Raw genomic sequence first — 19,538 nt, 5'->3', positions numbered from 1 at the left:
TACATTTCAGCAAGATAATGCCTGCCCACACACAATTCGTCTTCATACTTGCCACACCTAATCTTTGCCAGCAAGGTCACGGGATCTCTCCCCAACTGAGTATGTCTGGGACATTATGGGCAGGGACACCCAACCAGCTCATGATTTAGACAATACAATGCGCCACTTGGGTAGAATTTGGCTTGATGTCCCTCAGTAGGACATCCAACAAATCTATCAATGCCAAGCTTGCTCAAGAGTCAGAGGTGGACCAACTTGCTCAATTTGTGAAGTTCTTTCTCATGAATAAATCATTCAATTTTTCTGACATTGTAATTTTTTTTTTTTTTTTTTTTTGTCTGTGCACGTACATCACATCTACATATTTCCATCCCAAACAGATAATTCTTTCATGCTGCATAGTGTTTATTTTTATCTTACAAGTGTAATCTAATGGACAGAGCCCACCTCAGCATAGGGAGTCTCTGCTGGTTGGGAGTGTGGAGGTGGACAGACAGAGAGAGGTGTACTAGGGGGACAGTAACAGTGTGTGAGATTGGAATGGGAGCAGGGGAGGGCATTGAGGTGTGGGGCCACAGGAACGAAGCCTAGAAACTCTAGCTGCGACATATTCTTCACTCCTCTAAACCCCGTTACCTAAACCTTTGCTAGTCTCTCTGTCTCACATATCTAGGCCTTTACCTGCTCCCACCCCAGCCTCACACCACCACACCTGCTTGATGAGGACTGTCCCATACTTTCTAATATCTAAAAAATCTTCCTTCAATGTGCCAGTCTGCCACTCAGTGTCTCCTCTAGGTGGGGAGCAAAAAGCTATCCTATTTCATATTATTGTTATTCCATCCCAGATTTCCCAATGTTTAAAAATTAATTTTATGCTTGCCGTAAAGTATTACACAAACACTAAGTGGTTATTTTTTCTGATATTCAAATTATATTTGACTCTCATTTTTGTCCCTTTATCTAATCAACTTTGCAGTGTGACATTTCTGACGAAAGCACGAGTTATTCAGAAAGTAGGTAAAAAGTAGTGAATTCTTCCTTTGAATCACTCTCACTTTGTCTCAGGCGCGAGCAAATGTGTGTACCCGTATATGCATTTAGCTGTATCAAATTATCTTCCCCAACACACAAAATGGGGGTCATTATTCAATTTATCTTGAAAGTATGTGTGAAATGCACATTCCACAAAAATGCTCAGATGCATAACTCTCAAAATATGTGTTTGAACAATAGGTCTCGAATTTTTAAAGACAAGGTGAAGAAACCATTGGGTTGTATAATTTTTTTATTAATCACAAAGAAACAACATGATTCAAAGACATCAACAACAGCAATGGAAGTTCAAGTGAATTGTCTGCCTCCAATTCTGATCACAGAGAAACACTCCAATAGGAAAGAGGGCACAACATCCTGCTCCATTTTCAAAAGCTGCAATGTCAAATATTACAACCTGTAACAAAAAAAGGTCATGTGATAAATATTGTTTACATATCGATTACAGTAACAGAGGCATATATGGTCTAATAGGAAGGGGGAACAGAAGGGCAGGACATGGGGAACAATGAACAGATGAGATGTGAAACCAAGGTAAGTTAATAGTGGTGATAATGCCAGTTAATTACATGTGTGGGATAAGTAACCACTCTTGCAACTCAGAGCTACTCTTGTTTCTGCAACTGATCTTCCGTTCTTTCATTGTTCCTATTTTTCTCATATTAATAATTCTAATTATAGAAGGTTTTCTAACTAAAAGCTTATTAGCATTTTGTAATGAAACCGATAAACAATACAGTCTCATTCTCTAATGGAAGAACACAGTACATAGCGTTCGTAAATAACTTGATCCAACAAAACTTTTTATATGAGTATCTGGACATTGATTACATGACATTTAATTTTAAGTATCAATACAAACACTTACATAAAACATTATTTACACTCAAAACCCATTATTCAAAACTGATGTCCATATGTGTAACTGTTTACAGTAGCAATTATTAATATAGTTACTATTGCTAGCTTTAATATGGATTGTTAAAAAGTTTAGAAATGTTAACTTAAAAATGAACTGTAAGCAAAATCTTTTCTGTTAAAAAGTTAATGTTGAAACCACTGGAGAAACATTATAATGTTAATGTATTATTGTAGTCATCATGTACACTGAAAAAAAAATTTGCAACACCAAAAAGTAATTAACGTAGAGTAATGAAATTTCAGGAACATATATGTCTAAGTAACTTATTTAAGTGATTAACGTTGCAAGATCACAGGATAATATAAGTGCGAGATACACCATTGCAAATGTGATACACTAATACATTGAAATCCAGTGTAACTGCCCGAATGTAAGCATGCAAACGTGCATGCATTGTGGTGGATATGAGTTTGTGGGATGAAGTTCCATGCCTGTTTCACATTGTCATCAAAACAGGGATGGTTAATGCTGTTTTTGGGAGACACTGGAGTTGTTCGATGATGTCCCGTGTGCACTGAATTGGAGCCAGACCTGGTGATCAAACAGGTCAAGGCAACATGTTGACATACTGTAGAGTATACACCCATGCCTCCATCTTTGCTACCCACCCAGTTTACCTCTACCCTGTTGCTTCATAACCTGGGTTGTGAGTAACTGAATCCACTTTCTCTTCTTCCCCTTCTTTCCCCTCTCTCCTCCCTGATGAAGGAACAAAGTTCCAAAAGCTAGGATACGTAAATTTTCTGTTATGTTTTGTGTATCTATTGGCTGTACTGGCCAGCCCCTCTATCTCTTTGTTAGTATTTGTTTCACGTCTTTATATGAGATTTTCCATCATCACAATAATGTTAGTTTATAATTTATGGACAGCCTAATCCATTATTTCCTGTCAAGGTTTGAAACTTTAGTAAATCATAATTTTTGTCTTGGTAAAATAAAGGTGATTAGATGTTTCCCTCATGCACATGTAAGAGACTGTCAGTTCACATCTACGTTTATAATCTGCCATCCACCAGGAGGTGCATGGTACAGGGTAAGTCCCATTGTACCAGTTATCAGGGTTTCTTGCTGTTTCATTCATGTATGGAGCGTGGAAGAATGATTGTCTGAATTTGTTTGAATGCCTCTGTGTGAGCAGTAATCATTCTAATCTTATCTTCACGAACCTGTGAGAGCAATATGTGGGGGGGTTGTAGTATATCCCTAGAGTAATCATTTAAAGACAGTTCTTGAAACTTTGCTAATACACTTTCTTGGGATAGTTTACACCTGTCTTCAACAGTCTGCCATTTCAGTTCCTTCAGTATCTCTGTGACACTCTCCCATGGATTAAGCAAACCTCTGACCATGCTGCCTTTCTTTGTATACATTCAATGTCTCCTGCTAGTCTCATCTGGTACAAGTCCCACACACTTTAGCAATAGTCTAGGGGGGAGGGGGGGGGGGGGGGGGGGGGGGGGCACACTAATGACTTGTAAGCATCTCTTTAGTAGACTGATTGCACTTCCCCATTATTATACCAATAAACCAAAGTCTACAACCTGCTTTACCCACAACTGAACCTATGTGATCATGCCATTTCATATACCTACAAAGTGTTACACACAGGTATTTGTACGAGTTGGCAGATTCCGACAGTGACTCACCAATATTATAGTCACAGGATACTAAGTTTATACATTTCCAAACATTCAGAGCAAGTTGCCAATCACTGCACTATGTTGAAATCTCATCAAGATCTGACTGAATATTTATGCAGCTTCTCTGAAATAGCACTTCATTACAGATAACTGCATCATCTGCAAAAATCCTGATTTACAGCAAGGTCATTAATGGACGAGAACTGCAAGGGCCCCAACACACTTCCCTGGGGCACACCTGAAGTTACTTCTACATCTGATGATGACTCTCCATCCAAGGTAACATGCTGTGTCCTTCCTATCAAAAAGTCCTCAATCCAGTCACGAATTTCACTTGATACCCCATATGATCATACTTTTCACAGTCAGTGTAGGTGTAGAACAGAATAAAATACTGTTAGGAAATCAAGAAACACTATCTACCTGTTGCCTTGATCCAACACATTCAGCAAGTTATGTGAGAAAAGTGAGAGTTGGATTTCATATCATCAATGTTTTTGAAAACCATGCTGGTTGATATTGAGAAGGTAGTTCCGTTCGAGATACCTCATTATGTTTGAGCGCAAAATATTTTCTAAGAATCTACAACAAATCGATGTCAAGGCTACTGGATGGTAGTTTTGTCACTCCTACAACCCTTCTTGTAGACGGGTGTGATCTGTAACTTTTTCCAAAAACTAGGTAAGGTTTTTTGGATAGATTACAGTGAGAAGAGAGGATAACTCAGCCACAAATTCAATATAGAATCTGACTGCGATTCCATCGGGGTCTGGAGCTTTGTTTGATGACTTCAACTGTTTCTCAACACAACTGACACTAATACCTATTTCGTTCATTTTTTCAGTGAACGAGGATTGAATTGGGGCAATTCTCCTGGGTTTTTATTTGCAAAGGAACATTTGAAAATCGAGTTCAGAATTTCAGCTTTTACTTTGCTACCCTCAATTTCAGTTCCTGTCTCACTTGCTAGGGACTGGACACTAACTTTTGTGCCACTAACAGCCCTTACATACGACCAGAATTTATTTGGATTTTGTGAAATGTCATTTGACAATATTCTGCTACAGTAGTCATTGAAGGCATCATGCACTGCTCTCTTGACAGCCAAACATGTTTCATCCAGTGTCTCTCAATCTATAATCCTACACTTTGTTTTACACCTATTATGCAGTAATCTCTGTTCCTTTAGACGTTTTCTTTACAGTGACTGTATACCACGGAGGTTCCATCCCATTATGAACTGTTCTACTAGGAACCTATCTACTCAGTGCGTGGTCAACTGTTGTTTTCAAGTAGAGGAAGAGCACCTCTACATGCTCCTGACCTGTCCTGAAAGTTTCAAGTTCCTCACTGAGATAAGATATTACTAATTTCTACTTAGTTAACTGAACGCATAATAAGAGGATCCTCATGACACAGTAAATAACTGTGCGTCAGTCGGGTGTGGCCAATGCGGAGCCGACAAACGACGACTGAGTCCCTGCGGGTGGCTCGCAGGGATGACCGCCAAACAGTCGTCGTCTCCTTGTTACGACGGAGTTTTTTTGGCACGGGCAGGTTGCGCCATTCAGTGTCCCAGAAATCGAAAACTTTGCGGCGTAATAGTGCCCGCAAATCAGTCGCCGGGAGGCTAATCTCCAGATGTGGTTTACTGATGGCCTCTTTCACCAGGCGGTCAACATTCTCATTGCCGGGGATCCCAACATGGCCTGGGGTCCACACAAAGATCACAGAGCGGCCGCTACGTGCAAGAGTACGCAGGGACTCATGGACAGCCATCACCAGACGAGAACGAGGGAAATACTGGTCGAGAGCTCGTAAACTGCTCAGGGAATTGCTACAGATAACAAAGGACTCACCTGAGCAGAAGCGGATATACTCTAGGGCACAAAAGATGGCGACCAGCTCAGCTGTGTAAACGCTGCAGCCATCCAGCAAGGAACGTTGTTCAGAATGGTCCCCTAGAGTAAGCGCATATCCGACACGACCAGCAACCATCGTACCGTCAGTGTATACAACGCCAGAGCCCTGATACGTGGCCAAGATGGAATAAAAACGGCGGCGGAAGGCCTCTGGAGGGACGGAGTCCTTCGGGCCCTGTGCCAAGTCGAGCCGAAGGCAAGGGTGAGGAACACACCATGGGGGTGTGCGCAAAGTGGCCCGGAAAGGAGGTGGAACTATAAAAACCCTAAGCCCGGAGAGAAGCTCTTTGACGCGGACCGCGATCGTACAACCTGACCGGGGCCGACGTTCAGGAAGATGGACGACCGATTACGGAACAGGAGACGATAGTTTGGATGCCCGGGCAAGCTAAAAACATGGGCAGCATAAGCGGCCAGAAATGTTGGTGCCTCAATAGCAGTGGAGGGACACCAAGTAAGCCGGGCATCGAACGGGGTCCAACAGTTGCAACGCTGAGGGCGACGCTGAGCCATACGCCACACTCCCATAATCAAGCCGGGACAGCACAAGGGCTTTGTAGAGCTGCAGCCGCGTATTACGATTGGCACCCCAAGTTGTGTTGCTGAGGCAGCGAAGGGCATTCAGATGCTGCCAGCACTGACGCTTGAGCTGACGAATATGTGGAAGCCAAGTAAGCCGGGCATCGAACAGTAATCCCAGAAAACGGTAAGTGTCAACAACCCTGAGCATGGCATCCTGAAGATAGAGCTCAGGGTGGGGATGGACAGTTCGACACCGACAAAAGTGCATAAAAAAAGTCTTCGCAGGAGAAAATTGAAACCCATGAGCTAGGGCCCATGCCTGCGCCTTGCGTATGGCTCCCTGCAACCTACGTTCTGCAACACTAACGGTGGAGGAGCTGAACAAGATGCAGAAATCGTCAGCATATAACGTGGGTGAGACAGACGACCCAACTGCTGCTGCAAGGCCATTAATGGCCACAAGGAGAAGGGGCACGCTCAATACTGAGCCCTGTGGAATGCCGTTCTCCTGGATATGAAGTGAACTATGGGATGTGCCAATTAAAACGCGGAATGTCCGAACGGATAAAAAATTCTGAATAAAAATGTGGAGAGAGCCCTGGAGACCCCACCCGTGCAACATGGCGAGTATATGGTGCCGCCACGTCGTGTCATATGCTCTGGAGAGGTCGAAAAAGACGGAGACAAGGTGTTGGCACCTGGAAAAAGCAGTGCGGATTGCAGACTCAAGAAAGACCAAAGTATCGGCGGTGGAACGGCCCTGACGGAAGCCGCTCTGGCACTGAGCCAGAAGACCCCGAGACTCGAGCAGCCAACACAGCCGTCGACTCACCATACGTTCCAGTAGCTTGCACAGAGTATTTGTCAAGCTGATGGGTCGATAGCTATCCACAGTAAGCGGGTCCTTACCAGGCTTCAGCACCGGAATGATGGTACTTTCTCGCCACTGCGACAGAAAGACACCATCGCCCCATATGCGGTTGAAGATGGCAAGAACACATTGCTGACAGACCGGGGACAGGTGTTTGAGCATCTGATTGTTGACGCCATCTGGCTCTGAGGCTGTATCGGGGCACTGTGCCAGGGCGCTTTGGAGTTACCACAAACTAAATGGGGCGTTATACGTCTCAGGGTGGCGAGAAGCAAAAGAAAGCCGTTTGCCTTCCTCCCGGCGTTTAAGCGCGCGAAACGCAGGCGGGTAATTCCCCGACGCAGAGGCCCGAACATAGTGCTGTGCGAAATGCTCGGCGATTGCATCAGCATCGGTGGATACCGCCCTGTTGATGGTAAGCCCTGGAACACCTGTAGTGTGCTGCACTCCAAAGATGCGCCGAATCTTCATCCACACCTGGGAGGGTGAAGTATGGGAACCAATGGTGGAAACGTACCTCTCCCAGCACTCCTGTTTCCGCCTCTTGATGAGCCGCCGTGCCTGAGCACGGAGACGTTTGAAGAAAATGAGGTTATCCAAAGACGGGTGCCGCTTATGTTGCTGAAGAGCCCGCCGATGTTCTTTAATGGCTTCAGCGACCTCCGGAGACCACCAAGGCACTGCCTTTCACCGGGGGCACCCTAATGAACGAGGAATGGTACGTTCCGCAGCGGAAACAATCGCTGCAGTCAGTGTCTCAACCGCCACATCGATGGTACCGTGGGGGAGAGATGCAGCAGTGGCAGCAGAGGAGAATGTTTCCCAGTTTGCCTTGCTAAATGCCCATCTAGGCAGGCGTTCATGGGATCGATGCTGGGGTAGTGAAAGGAAGATGGGAAAATGGTCACTACCACACAAGTCGTCATGGACTCTCCAGTGGACCGATGGTACAAGCCCTTGGCTGCACAACAACAGATCAATGGCCAAGAACGTGCCATGCGCCACACTGAAATGCATGGCAGCGCCAGTGTTTAAGAGGCAGAGGTCAAGTTGGGAGATGAGATTCTCGACATCTCTGCCTCGGCCAGTAATCTTCGATCCACCCCACAGGGGATTGTGGGCGTTAAAATCCCCAAGGAGAAGAAAAGGCGTGGGAAGTTGGGCGACAAGTGCAGCCAATTCGGTCAGGGAGACTGTACCACCTGGAGGGAGATAGACACTGCAGACGATTATGTCCTGGGTAGTCCTTACGCGGACAGCCACAGCTTCCAAAGATGTTTGAAGGGGCACAGGAGCACTATATACAGAGGTAAGGACATACACGCAGGCTCCACCTGACACACTATTGTAAGTGCTACGGTTGCAGTAATAACCCCTGTATCCACGGAGGACAGGGGTCCGCATTGCCGGGAACCAGGTTTCCTGGAGAGCAATGCATAAAGCAGGTGTCAAGCTTACAAGCTGACGTAGCTCAGGTAGATGGCTAAAATAACTGCCACAATTCCACTGGAGGATTGTACAAAGCGTGTCCTGTAGAGGCATTCAGGCACTGAAAAGGCAAATTACTGGGCAGGGTCACATGCTGCCACCGACTGAGTGACGGACATCGCTACGGCCATCGTTTCTGAGGAGACGGCGAGATCCAGGTCATCAGGGGACGCAAAGAGCTCGACCTCATCCTCAGAGGCTGAGCTGACAGGAAGTGTTGGTGCGGGAACCACTGGGTCCTTATCCTTCTTGGAGAGCTTCCTCTTCTCTCTCTTGTCTTTGGGAGGAGGGTTGGAATGCTGGGAGGGCTTTCCTGACGCATTATCAGGAACAGAGGAAGAGCGTGAAGCCCTTCGACCAGCAGCTGGTGGCTTCTTCAGCCACTGGCTAGTGTCTTGTGAGAAACTGGTGAAGTCCTTGGAAGGGACTCCCCCAAGGGATCCCTTCCGAACAAGTGAGGCCAGAGGAGGCTGTTGCGTCTCCGGCTGAGCAGCCAGAGAGAGCTGTCGCTTCCCCGGCTGAGGAGCCGGAGAGGGCTGTCGCCACTCTGGCTGAGAGATGGGGACTGATGTCCCGGGTTGCTTGGGGCGCACTGCTCCCAAACTGTGTGTTTTGGGAGCAGTGGAAGAGAGAGTGGCCCCCACCGGTGGTGGGGCAGGCGAAACGTGACTGTTCGGTGGGCCAACTGTGAAAGGAGTCTTTGCAGGAACTGGTGGCTGCAGTGTTACAGCAGCATAACTCCTCAACATAGGTGTGGGGTTGAGACATTCTAATTTCTTCCTCGCCTCTTGGTAAGTTAAACGGTCCAGGGTCTTAATTTCTTGTATCTTCCGCTCTCGTTGGTAGACTGCACAGTCTGGCTAGCAGGGAGAATGATGCTCCCCACAGTTAACGCCGGTGGGAGGTGGAGCACACGGAGCATTTGGATGCGAAGGTCATCCACAATCGCGACATGTGGGGCTGGCAGTGCACCTGGAGGACACGTGTCCGAATTTCCAGCACTGGAAGCATCGCATAGGGGGCGGGACAGAGGGCTTGAAATCGCACCGGTAGATCATGACCTTGACCTTCTCAGGCAAGCAGTTGCCCTCAAAGGCCAGGAAGAAAGCACCGGTAGCGATCCTATTATCCTTGGGTCCCCTAAAGACACGACGAACGAAGTGTGCATCTCGTCGTGCCAGGTTCTCCCGTAGCTCGTCATCAGACGGTAGCAGAAGATCTTTATGAAAGATAATCCCCTGGACCAAATTTAGTGACTTATGGGGAGTGACGTTAACAGGTATGTCACCAAGCTTCTCACAGGCGAGCAACGCCCTTGACTGTGCAGAGGAAGGTGCTTGTATCAAAATGGCCCCGCTCCGCATTTTGGAAAGAGAGGCCACTTCCCCGAACTTATCTTCAAGATGGGTCACAAAGAACAGAGGCTTAGTCCCCAAAAATGAATCCCCATCAGTTCTGCTGCACACAAGATATCGCGGTGAATATGGCTCCTGTCTGTCCGCAGCCCTGCGTCCCTCCCAGGGCGTGGCTAGGGAAGGGGACGATTTGGGGTAATATGCCACAGCGTTAAGGTCTACTTTATTGCACTTAGAGACGTTGGTGGTCGTGCGGCCACCGGATTGAGATTGTACCCGCTTCATTGCGGGGTATCCGCCCCGATGCCACCCACTTCGACCAGGGGCTCTCCCCAGGGGTGGCACCCAGCCACAGCAAAGGCCACCTAGCAGGATGGCCATTGCCGGGAGTCCTGATGCCCCAGAGAGACGGGTATCTACTCCTTGGCTTACGTGGGGAGGCGGCAGCTCAGGCATCGGCAGTACGATCCCTGTGTTGTCAGGGGGCTACAACCTAGAGGGTACATGACGACCCCACCACAACGAACTGGCTACCGTGCTGGATTTTGGGTGCCATGGGTAGTCCATAGTGATCGTGGGTGCAGATGATGATGCACTAAGGGCGTAACTTACACAATCCATCAGGTGTGTATGCCCAAAATGAGGGATGGAGGGTGCAGTTACGACGCCCAGACGATAAAGAGTGCCAAGGTCTTAGGGCACAGAGGACTGATGGTGCACCACGTAAGGGGTCCTTCCCCAAAAGGCTCTTACTTCTGTTGAATTTGGAAAAATGGAGGTCAAACCCTAATGGGGACCATCACATTAAAGGCCGAAACAGTTGAGACTCCTTTTAGTCGCCTCTTACGACAGGCAGGAATACCGCGGGCCTATTCTAACCCCCAAACCCGCAGGGGGGAAATGGACACTGGCAGACAGTGTTTGTTGGTAATGAGGATCACCCTGTGGCTAAACATGCCTTGGAGCACGGCCAGCACATCTTGGCACAGTGTTACACCGTCCGGGTTATGTGGACACTTCCCACTAACACCAACCTGTCAGAACTCCGGAGATGGGAACTTGCCCTTCAGTATATCCTCTCTTCTCGTTATCCGCCAGGCCTCAACCTCCGCTAATTTCAAGTTGCCGCCACTCGTACCTCACCTGTCTTTCAACATCATTTTTGCCTCTGTACTTCTGCCTCGACTGACATCTCTGCCTAATCTCTTTGCCTTTACAAATGTCTGCTTGTGTCTGTGTATGTGTGGTTGGATATGGGTGTGTGTGCAAGTGTATACCTGTTCTTTTTTCCCCCTAAGGTAAGTCTTTCCGCTCCCGGGATTGGAATGACTCCTTACCCTCTCCCTTAAAACGCACATCCTTTCTGCTTTTTTCATATTCTATTCGAATTTTACGATTCCAACAGGACAAAAACATGCCGCGTGAACTTACATTTGAAGAAATTCTAGCAGAACTAGAGAACCATCAAGAGAGTGACAATGAAGATGATATACAGAATTGGCGATTATTCCACCCGATGCAGATGTAATAACAGATGAAGAAGACACTGACGAAAATGTACTGTTGTACAAGATGACGCCGGTACTTTAGAGCTCACAACCAGCTGAGATGAAGTTAATGCTACAGTTGTACATCCAGAAGCCAAAAGAAGGAAAGCGTTGGGAGGTGGAGGAGAAAGTAGTATGTTATCTACAAAAAAATATATATGTAAGTGGTATAAATGTCAACCAACGTACACAAACAATAGTAAACCAGGGAAGAGCAACAAACATTATGATGCGGAATGTCTAGCAAATAACACAGTACCCCAGGTGTTTGAGGATTTTTTTTTCTGAGAAACTAATGGATACTATTATTGAACAAAGCGAAATTTATGCTTGCCAACATAACAGAATAAATTTTCTGCTAACCAAAGAAGAACTAAAATTATTTATTGGCGTACTACTTCTGAGTGGTTATCATAAGCTTCCCCACAAGAATAAGTACTGGGAACAGGCTCCTGATGTCGGTGTTCCTTTAGTCTTCAACTCCGGGTCAAGAAATAGGTTTTGTGAAATAAAGAGATTCATTCATCTCAATGACAACTCCAAAATAGACAGAAACGACAAGATGTACAAACTGAGGTTATAATTTGAAATGCTGAAATAGGAATTTGGTAAATTTGGCGTATTTCATTCAGAACTCTCAACTGATGAAATAATGGTACATTACTATGGCAAACATTCAGCTAAAATGTTTCTGAGGGAAAAGCCTATCAAATTTGGATATAAAATTTGGTGTCTTACAAGTTCCAATGGCTTTCTTTATAATTTTTCACCATACTGTGGCAAGACTGACAACAAACAGGAGCCTTTAGGTGCAAGGGTAATAAATGAACTAACCACCATGATTCCAGAATCAGAGTATCCAAATTATAAGCGTTTCTTTGACAACTATTTCACCAGTGTTGACACACTGATCACACTCTGAAAGAGTAAAATGAAAGCTGCAGGAACAATAACAGAGATCCGAACTAATGCATGTCCTTTGATTGACTCGAAAAGAATGGCAAAAGGAAGGAACGAGGATTCTATGACTACATATTTGACAAAGAGAATGAAGTTCTGGTTGTGAAATGGAGTGACAACAAACCAGTATGTGTAGTGACAAATAACAGTACTATTATTCCTCGAGTTCTACTAAAATATATTCACGGGCAAAAAAAAGGAAATATCTGTTACACTGCCACATATCATTGAAGAATACAATGCCCACATGGGTGGCATATATCTACTGGACAAGCAGATATCACTTTATAGGACGAGGATAAGGTCAAAGAAATGGTGGTGGCCATTATTCACACAGATGATATATATCTGCATAGTAAACACATGGCGTGCATACCAAATTGCTAACTCTAATGAGAAGCTCTTACTTTTGGATGTCCGACAGAGAATAGTGATGTTTTTTCTATCAAAGAAAAAAGGATCAGTACCAAAACAAAGAGGACCACAAGGAAGCAAATTGATGGGAGGACGGGTGAGCACAGATGTACGACTAGATCCAGGAAATCATTTGTTCGTGCCAAGTAAAACACAGAAGAAATGTGCTTACTGCAAGAAAAAAACAACAAAAATTTGTGATAGGTGCAATGTTGGTGTACATGACAAGTGTTTTGCTTCATTTCATACTGAATATACATTCCATAACATTAAAATATTCTTTATTTAATGTTTGTGTTGCTTCTTACAATATTATGCATGGAGAATAAGATTGTGAATTTGGATAGCGCATTTGGCCAATGTCCCAAAAATGGGACTTCTGTAGTTTTTGATCTAATAAACTGAAACTTTTCAAAACAACTTTTTATTCAATTTATCACTCAATGTAACATATTTATGTATAAAAGTTTGCAAAAAAAAGATCCAATAGAGTTTTGGCCAGTAAAGGGTTAAGGGAAAACCAGATGTAACACAAAATGTCTGGCACAAAATCTGCTACAGGAACTACATCACAAACCCCGCCTGCTCACAGATTATGCAAAGGACAATGGTAACTTCCGAAAATTCTCAAAAATACACATTTATTTGCATTGACATACAATGAAATTCAGGGGTGATGTATACTTTGGCTGAGCTGTGAACCACAAAGCATTGATTTGCTACGTAAATTACGTATACAAAACACTGGTAGCACTAACTTACAAAGTATAGTTTTGCAGGCATCTCAAAATTCTGAAACTAAACTATTTCTCACATAATTTGACAACAAAATAAGAGACAGACTATTCTGAATGAGGATGATAGGCATACTGTTCTAAAAATTTTTGAAAGAGCACAATTTAGTTTAAGCCTACAATTGACGCTAATAGTACTAGTTTATCATGGGATTCCCAAATGTTTGAAATTTCACAACATATCAGAATTCAAACAAGTAACGATACAATCAATGAAAAATTACACAGAAGTGACATGAACAGCAAAATATACAAATATAGAACTTCAAACAGACACATTATCTAGTACAAACAGTCCCCACATAAGGGAAACTTCCTAAGTCAGCTTTATTTAAATGGGTAAATAAAATAAATAACAAAACTGGAAATTGTCCCTCCTCTTGCAATGAATTGCTACTGGACAACTGCTTTTGTACATTAAATGGAGAGTACAGTACACATCTAATTAACACCAATGGATTTCTTTTCACAGAATAACAATCTTTTGATACTGTACTGCATAGTGTGGGAATTCTGAGACACTCTGGGTTGCTGCAGAGTGATTCATTTTCTAAAATAGACAATGTGTAGTGGTGTACACTGTTAACACACTAGGCATATTACACGGGCCACTTGTTCACTCCTTTTGTACACACATCAGTTAGACTCAGGTAGCAATGGAGTTTAAAAGAAGACATTCATACATGGCACTGAATTTAAGATAGAAGTGAATTTAAAGCAGTATTTGGAATCTCTTCATGCAATAAACCAACAGTCTGCTGCTGATTTAATGATTTCTGAGACACACTCTTGAAGACTGAAGTCAATAATGACAGCCACTACTGAAACAAACTAGCTTCACCTCTGGATAATGATGACTGAAGAGGACAGCTCCCCACTGTCTCTACCAACAAAATGAATGCAACCTTTGAATCAGATCAGAACTAGTTTGTTGAGTTCCTGCATGGCAATCTTCAGATCAGAAAAATAGTTGTGAAGATTAGTTGTTAGATACAACACCTTTTAACACTTGAGTAAAAAAACTTGCTGCTAAATCCTGATATTAAACAGTTGAAAAATTTCATTCTCAGTGGTCAAAAGCAGCATACAATAACTAATGACAGAAAACAACTGTACCAATCTTAGAAACAAACATGTGATAGACCTTCTCAGAACACACCCATATGGCAAAAGTGAAAAAGAGGACACAAAAATTATTAATATAATTGGATGAAAATGATATTTTTCAACTTAAGATAATATAGTTGCTAAAAATATTTTTAATTAAGCAACTAGTTTCAGCTCGAAAAGCCATTTTTCGGTTTACACACATAGCGAGGTCCCACAGAAATAAAAAGGCAGCAAACTCACACTATGTGCTACTGTTCATCATGGCTTACAAATTACAGTAGAAATGGTACTGTTTGTTGTACTTTAAAAACATTTAAAATGACTTTTTGGGCCAGAAATAACTGTACAGGGTGATTCAAAAAGAATACCACAACTTTAAAAATGTGTATTTAATGAAAGAAACATAATATAACCTTCTGTTATACGTCATTACAAAGAGTATTTAAAAAGGTTTTCTTCACTCAAAAACAAGTTCAGTGATGTTCAATATGGCCCCCTCCAGACACTCGAGCAATATCAACCCGATACTCCAACTCGTTCCACACTCTCTGTAGCATATCAGGCATAACAGTTTGGATAGCTGCTGTTATTTCTCGTTTCAAATCATCAATGGTGGCTGGGAGAGGTGCCCGAAACACCATATCCTTAACATACCCCCATAAGAAAAAATCGCAGGGGGTAAGATCAGGGCTTCTTGGAGGCCAGTGATGAAGTGCTCTGTCACGGGCTGCCTGGCGGCCGATCCATCGCCTGGGGTAGTTGACGTTCAGGTAGTTACGGACAGATAAGTGCCAATGTGGTGGCGCTCCATCCTGCTGAAATACGAATTATTGTGCTTCTTGTTCGAGCTGAGGGAACAGCCAATTCTCTAACATCTCCAGATACTGTAGTCCAGTTACAGTAGCACCTTCGAAGAAAAAGGGACCAAAATCTTTATTGGCTGAAATGGCACAGAAAACGCTCACCTTAGGTGAGTCACGTTCATACTGAGTTGTTTCCCGCGGATTCTCAGTGCCCCATACACAGACATTGTGACGGTTGACTTTCCCGTTAGTGTGGAAAGTTGCTTCATCACTAAACACAATCTTTGAAACGAAAGATTCATCTGTTTCCATTTGAGCAAGGATCAAATCACAGAAATCGATTCTTTTAATCTTATCAGCTGCAGACAGTGCTTGAACCAATTTCAGACGATAAGGTTTCATAACTAACCTTTTTCGTAGGACTCTCCATACAGTTGATTGTGGAATTTGCAGCTCTCTGCTAGCTCTGCGAGTCGATTTTCCTGGGCTGCGAACAAATGCTTGCTGGATGCGTGCTACATTTTCATCACTCGTTCTCGGCTGTCCAGAACTTTTCCCTTTGTACAAACACCCATTCTCTGTAAACTGTTTATACCAACGTTTAATACACCACCTATCAGGAGGTTTAACACCATACTTCGTTCGAAATGCATGCTGAACAACTGTCGTCGATTCACTTCTGCCGTACTCAATAACACAAAAAGCTTTCTGTTGAGCAGTCGCCATCTTAGCATCAACTGACGCTGACGCCTAGTCAACAGCGCCTCAAGCGAACAAATGTACAACTAAATGAAACTTTATACCTCCCTTAATTCGCCGACAGATAGTGCTTATCTCTGCCTTTTGTCGTTGCAGAGTTTTAAATTCCTAAAGTTGTGGTATTCTTCTTGAATCACCCTGTATAATTAAGGAGAGGTCTTATTAAAATACAACAGCTTAAATGCAAAAAATATCACCTTCATTCATTATGAAGGTTGTCGTAATGTCAGAGACATTTTGAATGTATCACACATATGTAAATTTAATTACCTGAGCAGATCAGTATCCTTCATCACTCCAAGTAATGTTGTAAACAGGATATGCAGTCTTCAGAATTTCTACATTCTTGCTGTGGTCTGCCTTCCCAAACCCCTGAAATGAAGCAGTCTTTGGGTATTTTAAAACTAAAGTACAATTAAAAAGTGTGCTACATATCACAATAATAATTAAACACTAAAACGAGAACTCTTAACTACAACTACATCATAAGTAAACAATGTGCTTGTACGTACACTAAAAATGCATCTAATACAGAGCACATGAAACCGTAAAGCAATCTGAAATTTTCTAAACCACACATCACAACACAAAAGCAGCAGAAAAAGGGAGTGTGTAAAGACCTTCAGAACAGATGTGCAAGATGCAGCATCAGAATTAATTTTTCTATTGATGGGTCTGGCATTGTACACAACACTGAAACACAAGCAGCAGTAACCGTGCAAAAACATTAAACACTTACCCACAATCTGCAACTGTATTAACTGTGTTAAATGAAACAGGTAGGTCACAAAATGTGTGAAACACAGTCTGAAAAGTATAAAATAGGTGCGAGGGGTACAGAGGAATCATTTGGTCTGCTCCAAGTGCAAGGAATTGTTGATTTGAGTAATTATGACAACTGTTCTGGCAACTGGAAAAAGTCTTGTAAAAACACCAGGCTCACCACAATTCACGTGCTGCCGTAACTATACTCAATCAAAAGATACAGAAGCTGGTAATAATAATAATAATAATAATAATAATAATAATGTCATAAAATTATGGGACAGAAGATCCTCTCTCTCTCTCTCTCTCTCTCTCTCTCTCTCTCTCTCTCTCTCTCTCTCATGCTACATATACAACTCTCTCTCGCTAAATATACAAGTGGAAGCAAGGATTGTGGCCTCAAAAGTAATCTGAAAGGTGTAAGAAAAAATCATGAATCAGATTGAACAGCACAGTTGGTATCAGCATTGTCCACGGAAGGCAAGGTTTCAAGATGTAGTCCTGGCCCGGCACATAGTTTTAATTTGTCAGGAAGTTTCATAATCATGGCTGCTACCCAGAACAACAGTAGCCATTTCAACCATAACACTTGTCCACAACACCACACCCAAATTATTGTACACGGTTGTAAGAAGCATGATGATGATGATTTACAGGTATTAACGTCTGGTGACATTTGCTTCTGACCATCTAACAAGGTATTCTATAATTTGTGCCATGTAACCGAAGCAGAAACTGCTTTCCCATGGAGGAGCTTGGCGTATAACATTCTTAAAAACTTTAAAAATACTTGAATTATAGGGCACACAACGTATGAACAGAAACTTCACTGTTCTTAAAATAATTTTTGTTAACTGTGGTCTGCAGCTTATACGAATTGTAGAAATGTCATCATGTAACACTTTAAGCTGTTGATAATTTTTTTTTTACGATGCAACCAGTTTTGCTCAAAGACCATTTTTGAGCACTTGTTGTACCCACAGCATGGAAACAGGAAAAATTCAGGCAAAATGGATACTTCAAAATTGTAGTAACAATACATACAATGCTTGTGGATATTTAATTTATATTTCTGACATTGTATTCTTTTGATATATATAGTTTTTGCTGGTAATCAAATTCTGTAAGTGTTGCTTGTATTGTTACTATAATTTTCAAACATTCTTTTCATCCCAAATTTTCCCGTATCCACGATGTATATACAACAGGTGCCTGAAAATGGTCTTCAACTGAAACCAGTCACACAGTAAAAAATTAAGTTGAATAACAGCTCAAGATGACACATACTGTCATTTCTACAACTCACTGCTTTTGGTATCACCTGTGAGTAGCTGTACGCTTTGATGACGTTGGCACTGGGGTCGTGCTGTATTCTGCCACCACCAGTGCACTCGGTATCAACGCCAAGGCCTTTCACCCTGTCCATCGTCTCATCGTAGACGTCCGAATGGAAGCCAACTCACTTGTATCCTCGCACCTAGTAGCAGGAACCATAGTCAAACTTTGAAGAAAATGTATCAAGAGTACTAAGCAAGAAGAAAACACAAAAGTAGCAACGTTAGTGGAAATTGTGGCGTCAAAAATAATCTGAAAACACAACTTAAAGGAGCTGTTGTTATATCCACTATCTATAGGAAACACAAACAGGAGCTTCTGTTTTTTTTTTTTTTTTTTTTTTTTCATACCTACTGCAAATGCAAACGAAAGCTTTTGTATATTTGTTTGGACATGTGTTCTCTCGGAAAACACTGAACATAACGTAAATCATCTAGCTGACAAGGTAGTTGGCAACATCAGCACATGGCTTTTGGAGAACGGATTAATACTTCACTGCCAACAACTGAACTCTTGTAAAATAGAAATAGTCTTGTCCTGAGCTGGTCGAACAGACATTTTAAATTCTTAAGACTGAAGATAGATGAAAAGCTCTCTCAGAAGTATCATGTTCAACACCTTAAGCAGAAAATGAACACTTCTGTCTTCACTATACACTATGTCTTGGACACAAACACAAAAGCTTGTTTACTTTTGCTCTGTTATCTCATATGGTGTTATAGTTTGGGGCAATTCTGTGCACTTGGCAAGAATATTCTCATCCCTGAAAAATGCAGTCAGCAAGGCCTGCAGTGCCAGCTTGTGAACATTCAGGGTTGCCGCAAGTTTCCCCAAGTGACATTCCCCGATTTCCAGCAAGTTTTAGCATTTTTCCCTGACAAATTTCGAGGTCTCAAGGGCAAGTAAAGACATAAGTTCACAAAAAAAAAATGTAAGGACTTCTGTATTTCTTCCCCTCATGAGCAAAAATCTTAAGTACTAATGTCAGCATCTTTTGTAATGAACAGTTTTTAGATGGAAAAAGAAAGACAATGGTATATAATATTCCATGAAGACCACTGATGTTATTTTATTTCAATAAAACTAAACGTATTTGGTGACACAAATAGGCATTTCATTGGAGTTGCTAGACAGATTTAAAATACCTACACTGATTTCAGAAATAACCTCAGAAAAAAGTAGGCCTATTGAAAGAAGTATATAAGGCAGGCCAAAATATACAGGTACATAGCATACAAACTGCCTGTGACTGCCACAAGTTGTTCTTCCTATCGC

General features: G+C 42.8%; 1 long non-coding RNA gene across 4 annotated transcripts in view; it reads right to left on the bottom strand.

Annotated features, from left to right (window-relative positions):
* Positions 1 to 1,270: 1,270 nt before the first annotated feature.
* LOC126460413 (uncharacterized) overlaps positions 1,271 to 19,538 on the bottom strand; it is a 49,038-nt gene continuing 30,770 nt past the window's right edge. For 2 of the 4 annotated variants that reach the window (XR_007585940.1, XR_007585938.1), the window contains 2 exons: positions 16,434 to 18,405; positions 1,271 to 1,453 (listed from right to left, as the gene is read on the bottom strand). This is a non-coding gene — a long non-coding RNA (uncharacterized LOC126460413). The remainder of the gene's footprint in view (positions 1,454 to 16,433; positions 18,406 to 19,538) is intronic. The other 2 variants (XR_007585941.1, XR_007585939.1) reach the window with 2 other exon arrangements.

The sequence above is a fragment of the Schistocerca serialis genome, chromosome 1 (assembly GCF_023864345.2).
Source record: "Schistocerca serialis cubense isolate TAMUIC-IGC-003099 chromosome 1, iqSchSeri2.2, whole genome shotgun sequence".
Lineage (NCBI taxonomy): Eukaryota > Metazoa > Arthropoda > Insecta > Orthoptera > Acrididae > Schistocerca > Schistocerca serialis.
Note: the sequence above shows the minus strand (reverse complement) of the source record. Positions and strands in the feature narration are given on the sequence as shown.